The sequence below is a fragment of the Myotis daubentonii genome, chromosome 15 (genome assembly GCF_963259705.1).
Source record: "Myotis daubentonii chromosome 15, mMyoDau2.1, whole genome shotgun sequence".
NCBI classification, from domain to species: domain Eukaryota; kingdom Metazoa; phylum Chordata; class Mammalia; order Chiroptera; family Vespertilionidae; genus Myotis; species Myotis daubentonii.
In genome coordinates, this window is record NC_081854.1 from 18,991,350 (window position 1) to 18,998,552 (window position 7,203).

The window sequence follows — 7,203 nt, forward strand, 5'->3', positions numbered from 1 at the left end:
ATTGAACTTCATTGTTGGCTTTGTAATCATTATAACTATATAGCTAGAAAGTAATAGAATCATAATAAAATAATATTTGTGCTATTTTAGGGAAAACCCCCATTGACCTTGGTATGTTTACTATAGGAGGGGAATGCCTGGTGGGGGGCTATTTTAAGGCATTATTTCTGAACCTTCCTACTTCTACTAGTAAGTTATTATCTTGCCAGAATCTGAAATGGATGCTATTTCTCCAGGACTGGTGTAGCCAAATATCCTTGATTTAGTCTTGCTCAATCCAGTGCTGTAGTTATTCTCTATGTGGGGTAGACACTCTTATTAAAGTTATTTTTGAGATCTTTTTTATAATAAATTAACTACATAAATGTGTTGTTGTGGATGTTTGCTGACCAACTGCTTTCTCTCTTGCTTTTACTATTTTGCTCCTCTCTACCCTTTCTTCCCTTCCTCCCTCTCTGATCCTCACCTTCTAGTCTTACTTCCTTCTCTCCCAGCTTGTAGTGGGTTAGTCTTTAACTTGGCCTTCTTCGGCTTAGCTCTTCTGATTTTTCATATTTTCCTACCTATTTCCCTTTTTACCTGCTTTAATCCTTCATTTATGCATTTTTTCTACATTTTAATTAATAGCAAGTATCACTGTTATCCAAGTCAACCTGGAAAAGAACTTCAGAATTGTTGCTGAGTTAATTCTTCCCTTTGTACTAAGAATCAAAACTTTCGGATCAACTCTGGATTCAAATGCTAGTTCTGATTTTCCAACTGTTCTTTATGCTGCCAGTGGAAATAGGACTCTTCCACACAGTCAACATAAAAGCAAGGGAGGATGAGGGGTAGTGGTAAGATTTATTGAAGCAGAAGCAAACACAAAGGACTGTTGCCAGGTGCCCAGAGACTGTGACTCATCCACTGCCAGGTTCTCCAACTCTGTCCTGTTACGCAAGAAGTCCAGCCTTGTCGTCACCAAGCCCAGAAGAAGGGCCGGAGTCCAGAAATGTTGTGCTGTTGGCCTGGCACTGGCAGGGTGTAGTTCGGTTCATTCCATGCCAAAACTTAGTCCAGCCCAGTCTCTGTCCCCATCTGGCTAGCTTAGTCTGTTCCCAGCAGTGCTCTGGCCAGCAATGCATGCCATACCCAGGCCCGTGCTTGGGCCCCTGTGGCTGCTAGGAGAGAGAATGGGTGAATGCTTAAAATCCTTTTTCTGCCAAAACCGGTTTGGCTCAGTGGATAGAGCGTCGGCCTGCGGACTGAAAGGTCCCAGGTTCGATTCCGGTCAAGGGCGTGTACCTGGGTTGCGGGCATATCCCCAGTGGGAGATGTGCAGGAGGCAGCTGATCGATGTTTCTCTCTCATCGGTGTTTCTAACTCTCTATCTCTCTCCCTTCCTCTCTGTAAAAAATCAATAAAATATATTTTTTTAAAAAAATCCTTTTTCTTGCCCTAGCAGGTTTGGCTCAGTGGATAGATTGTCGGCCTGCAGACTAAAGGGTCCCAGGTTCGATTCTGACCAAGGGCACATGCCTGGATTGTGGGCTTGATCCCCCTCAATAGGAGGTGTGCAGGAGGCAGCCAATCAATGATTCTCATCATTGATGTTTCTATCTCTCTATCCCTCTCCCTTCCTCTCTGAAATCAATCCTATCTAATAAAAGAGAAACATGGTAATTAGTGTACGACCACTACCCTTCCCATTGGCTAATCAGCAAGATATGCAAATTAACTGCCAGCCAAGATAGCGGCTGGCAGCCAGGCAGCTTGAAACTAACATGAGGTTTGCTTGCTTCAGTGATGGAGGACTCCAGCGTTCCCCACCTGCCTTGCCGGCCTCTGAGCCTGCAGTTTAAGAAACATTGTAACAAATATAGAAGCTAAACAAAACCCCAGAAACCTGCTTTCAGCGAGTCAGGATCTCAGAGCTGGAGTTATACATTGTTTCGATTATAGAACCGAAACAAACCAGATACCTGCTTTCAGCAGCGGAAGCCTCAGAGCTGGAGCCTCAGAGCTTAAGCTGGCCCAGAATAAAAAAAAAAGAAAGAAAAAAAGGAGCAGTTGGGAGCTTCCGTCACCCGCCAGCCTGAAAACAGCCCTCAGCCCCTCACCCAGACTGGCCAGGCACCCCAGTGGGGACCCCCACCCTGAACCGTGTGTGACCAGCTGCAAACAGCCATCATCCCCTCACCCAGGCTGGCCAGGCACCCCAGTGGGGACCCCCACCCTGATCCAGGACACCCTTCAGGGCAAACCAGCCGGCCCCGATACGTACACCAGGCCTCTATCCTATATAGTAAAAGGGTAATATGCCTCCCAGCACCGGGATCAGCGTGACAGGGGGCAGCGCCCAAACCCTCTGATCGCCCTGCGCTCTGTGTGTGACAGGGGACGGGGCCACAACCTCCCAATCTGCCCTGCTCTGTTCGTGACAGGGGAAGGTGCCCCAACCTCCTGATCAGCCCTGCTCTGTGCCTGATACGGGGGAGCTCCCCAACCCCCTGATCGCCCTGCGGCTCTGTGTGTGACAGGTTGCAGCGCCCCAACCTCCCCCCCAAGGGCCCTGCTCTGTGTGTGACAGGGTAGAGCCATAACCTCCCCATCGGCCCTGCCCTGAGTGTGAGAGTGGCGGCGTCCCAACCCCCTGATCGGCCCTGCTCTGTGGGTGATAGAGGGCGGCACCCCAACCCCCTGATCGGCCCTGCTCTGTGGGTGATAGAGGGCGGCACCCCAACCCCCTGATCCGCCCTGCTCTGTGTGTGACAGGGGGCGGTGCCCCAACTCCCCTATGGGCCCTACTCTGTGCGTGACAGGGGGCAGCGCCCCAACCCCCTGATTGGCCCTGCTCTGTGCTTGACATGGGGTGGCGCCGCAACCTCCCCAGGGACCCTGCCTTGAGTGTGACAGGGAGCGGTGCCCCAACCCCCCAATCGGCCCTACCCTGAGTGTGACTGAGGGTGGCATCACAACCTCCCAATCCACCCTGCTCTGTGCATGACAGGGGGTGGCGCCCCAACTCCCCAATCAGCCCTGCTCTGAGCCAGACCAGGGGCTGCACCTAGGGATTGGGCCTGCTCTCTGCCACCTGGGAGCAGGCCTAAGCAAGCAGGGTGTTATCTCCCGAGGGGTCCCAGACTGCGAGAGGGCACAGGCCAGGCTGAGGGACCCCTCCCTTCCCCCCCACCCAGTGCACAAATTTTTGTGCACCGGGCCTCTAGTAAAAATATATTTTTCATAAAAATCGTTTTTCTTGAAATAAATTTTTTTAAAAATATATTTTATTGATCTTTTACAGAGAGGAAGGGAGAGAGATAAAGAGTCAGAAACATCGATGAGAGAGACACACCGATCAGCTGCCTCCTGCACATCTCCCACTGGGGATGTGCCCGCAACCCAGGCACATGCCCTTGGCCGGAATCAAACCCGGGACCCTTCAGTACGCAGGCCGACGCTCTATCCACTGAGCCAATCCAGTTTCGGCTGAAATAAAATTTTTAAAAAGCAATTTCAGTTGCTACCCCCTCAAATGATACGTCCATCCCCCACTCAGGGTCCTCATCTTTATCCTTAAGCCCCTCTCCCCAAAGCCCTCTTCCATGGCACCAGTTGATCCACTTAATCCCAAATCTATCCAACATCCCACACCTCTCCCAGGCTTTACAGTTCAGCATAGAAGCTCATCCCTCCATGCCTTTACCTGCTGCCCATTTCAGGTTTCAACTACCCATCTCTGGGGCAGATTCTCTAGGATATTCAACCCAATGTTCACCAGCTATCATGAGCAAAAAGCAAGACAGCCCATATGGTAGAAGCTATTTCTCTTCTTCTGAGTCCTGTTTTTGCCCTCTGTTTCAGATAGGCACGTTGAGTTTGTGAATAAACTAAGAAAGCACATACTTGAGAACACAAATATCAGCCCAGAGGTGGAAACCCAGGTGAACATGGGGAGTGAGCCTGCAGTGAGGCCGTGGGGCAGCTGACAGCAGCCAGGATCCTTACTGCACCGGAGAGTGATGGCTGATGGCTTTTTAAGGGATCGTTACAATAAACAGGCTGTCAGACTGTGCCATCCTGTTCCTCAAAGTGAAGTGAAAGTGTACATGGAATTACAACAGTGTTAGTGGTTAGTGCTGCTTCAGTGCTGTCCTTCCCGGCCTCTGCAACTTCAGCAGGCTTCCGCTTGTGCGGACGAAGGTTGGCACTTTGGGGACCCTTATTTAACCCACCATTAAAACAACTTCCAAATGGTCAGTCTTCCTGTATAAGCAATGCTGGTCCTGTAGTTGAACTGCTATATGCTCTCCCTGCATTGTTTGCATTGGGGGTTCTCATTGCCTCTCACTCCCTCCGGCACTTGCAATGCTAGCCATTATGGCGCCCGGACCCACTTGACGGAAATGACCTAGTACGTTCTTCACGGAACTGTGGACCACAAGGGGTTCTCATTGGCCAAGGCTTCCTTAAGGCGGGAGGAGCAATAGGAATATAAAAGTCAGTGCAATCGTATTTGGGATTGAATCCGCAAGGACAAGGCCATGGACCATCTACTGGAATTTGTGGCTACTACCCTCCTAAGGCGCGTAGAGGGAACTGTGGCTCCTACTCTCGCCAGGGGCATAGAAGCTGTGGCTACTACTCTCCTTAGGCGCATAGCGGAAACTGCGGCTACTGCTCTCGCCAGGCGCATAGCGGAAACTGCGGCTACTGCTCTCGCCAGGCACATAGAAGAAGCTGTGGCTACTACTACTCCTGCTGCTCTCTCTAGGCACATATGGACTCTGGTAAGAGCTGAATTAATAGCAAGAGGAACTGAGCAAGCCGTGAACATCTTAGACCCATGGGCACCAGGTGTAATTGAGAGTATTCTGAGATTTGTGCTTGGCAAGATAATCTCAGCTGCATTTAACCTGTAGATCGTGAAATCTTTAGAAAACATCATATTTCTTTAGAAGATAATACTTCGCCAACTAGAAAAAGTAATTGTGCCTTAATTTCTGTTTATGAATCCTGCTTGTGCCTACACAATCCTTGTGAATTCTTAAAAGTTAAGCTGGCATTTTTTTATGAGCTTTTGTGCGGCATTAACAGAGGAGACTGCTGCTTCATTACTAAATATAATTCCCATACATTACACTAATCATCTTAGAAAGACAAACAGATTCCTGTCTTGGCTGCCTGGACCAATTCCTCAACTGCAGTTACAAAAACAACTGACGTGAAATTTTCATTCTGGACTATGTTTTCATCTTCATATTAACTCCACCTTAAGGCTGAGAGGATAAAGGATTGCCCATCAAGAATGTGGTCTCCCGGCTGGTTCTGTGGTGACTTCCTTCTCATTTTGAGGTGAGTCTCTGGCCTGGGCTCTGAGCTGGGGAAGGGTCCCCATTTAGAGGGAAACTATGAGGAGCCGGGAGGACACCTCCATGGGGCAGGGGGGTTTAGGGCAGCGGTTCTCAACCTGTGGGTCGCGACCCCTTTGGGGGTCAAATGACCCTTTCACAGGGATCGCCTAAGACCATCGGAAAACACATATATAATTACATATTGTTCACAGTAGCAAAATTACAGTTATATGAAGTAGCAACGAAAATAATTATATGGTTGAGGGTCACCACAACATGACGAACTATATTAAAGGGTCGCGGCATTAGGAAGGTTGAGAACCACTGGTTTAGGGGATGGAGAGGTTTTAGAGCTGAAATTCTGGAGTGGAATCCGGAGGAGACTTTGAAAACTTCTTGCCTTAGCATGAAGAACAGGAGAGGGCGCTGTAAGTACAGATCACAGGGGCTGATCGAGGGCATTTCCGGATTTGAGGGGAAGATTCAACAAAATGGCAGCCAAAGGAAATCAACGCAGTGAATCAGCCCCAGCGAGCGGCCTTTGGGGCAGGAAGTCTTCAAGGCCTTGCTGGCCTACTCAGTGGTTAGTGCCTCTGCCGGTGCACCAAGGGTCGTGGGTTTGATTCCCAGTCAAGGGTTTACTCCCGCCCCCGGTTAGGTGTGAGGGAGATAGTCAATGTGTCTCTCTCACATCAATGTTTCTCTCTATATATCTATCTCCCTCCCTCCTTCCTTTCCATTGTCTCAGAAAAAGTAATGGAAGAAATATCCTCAGGTGAGAATTAACAAAAAAAGGGAGGGCAGGGACAAATTATGGTAGAGACAGAGGGAAGGTGAAGCTCCATGCTGCAGAGGATCCCTCAGACGTTTAAAGACAGACCTTGGTTGGGGAAGGGTGTGAACTTGAACAAACCCCTATGCCATCTAAAGGAGCCTGTTAGTCCTACAGTTTAAACAGCATGGGATATGGTTGAGGCCTCTGTTTGTATTAAGAAATAAAAGTGTGGACAAGTAGTCCAACCCCGGTAAGATAATTCCTCAGCTCGAGATTTACCACCCTTCTCCATAGTGGTGGCCCTTTCTTCATCCTCTTCCCTCCTTTCTTCTTGTCCTCTCCCCCTCTTTTTTATATTCCTCTAGGCTCTGCCCATCTTGGGCCTCCACACCACCCCCTTTCCACCTCTCCATTTTCTAGACTTTTCTGGGCTCCCCACACTCCAGGTCTCCCTGGTCCTCTATCCCCCTCCACCACACCCCGTCTTCTGAATGTTTTCTACATTCTTCTGCCTTCAGAACACTCCAAGGCCTTCCCACCCTCCATCCCTCACCCTGCCCCCTTACCTCTTCCAGGCTCCTTTTCAGCCTCCATACAGGCCTCAGTTAGTTTCACTTACAGATCTTGGCATCTTGCTAACTTGAAAGCGGGGCTGAAGGACATCTTGAAGCTTGGAGGTTCACATTCGCTTTCCTATACACACCGGAGATGCCACAACTGCCCAACCTGTACCTGGCTTTGAGATCAACTGCGCACCTCTCAGTCTTGTGGCAGCCGGACATGGAAACCCTTCTCTGGCTCTGGAAACTGTGTGGGACGTTCCTTGTGCTCACCCCAACCTTATTGGCTGCCCTTCCCCCAAGATTCAGCAACGCACTTCTGCACAATACCCTTGTTTCCGCACAACTCCCTTCCTGTTTTGAATTGACCAACACCCTCAGTTCAGAACTTCCCTCTCCATAGAGTCCTGATGTCATTTCCCTATTCCTGCTCACTCTGGATTTCTAGCCCCAGCTACAATTGAATCTCCCTCTTCACTTTATTCCCTGTCCCCTTGTCCCCTGTCAGCCTGTCCAATGAGCCCTACTCCTCAAC

At 49.5% G+C, this 7,203-nt stretch overlaps 1 long non-coding RNA gene across 1 annotated transcript in view; it reads right to left on the bottom strand.

Annotated features, from left to right (window-relative positions):
- LOC132216855 (uncharacterized) overlaps window positions 1-6,975 on the bottom strand; it is a 48,498-nt gene extending 41,523 nt beyond the window's left edge. Inside the window, exon 1 of the long non-coding RNA XR_009448808.1 lies at window positions 6,675-6,975. This is a non-coding gene — a long non-coding RNA (uncharacterized LOC132216855). The remainder of the gene's footprint in view (window positions 1-6,674) is intronic.
- Between the last annotated feature and the right edge of the window lie 228 nt (window positions 6,976-7,203).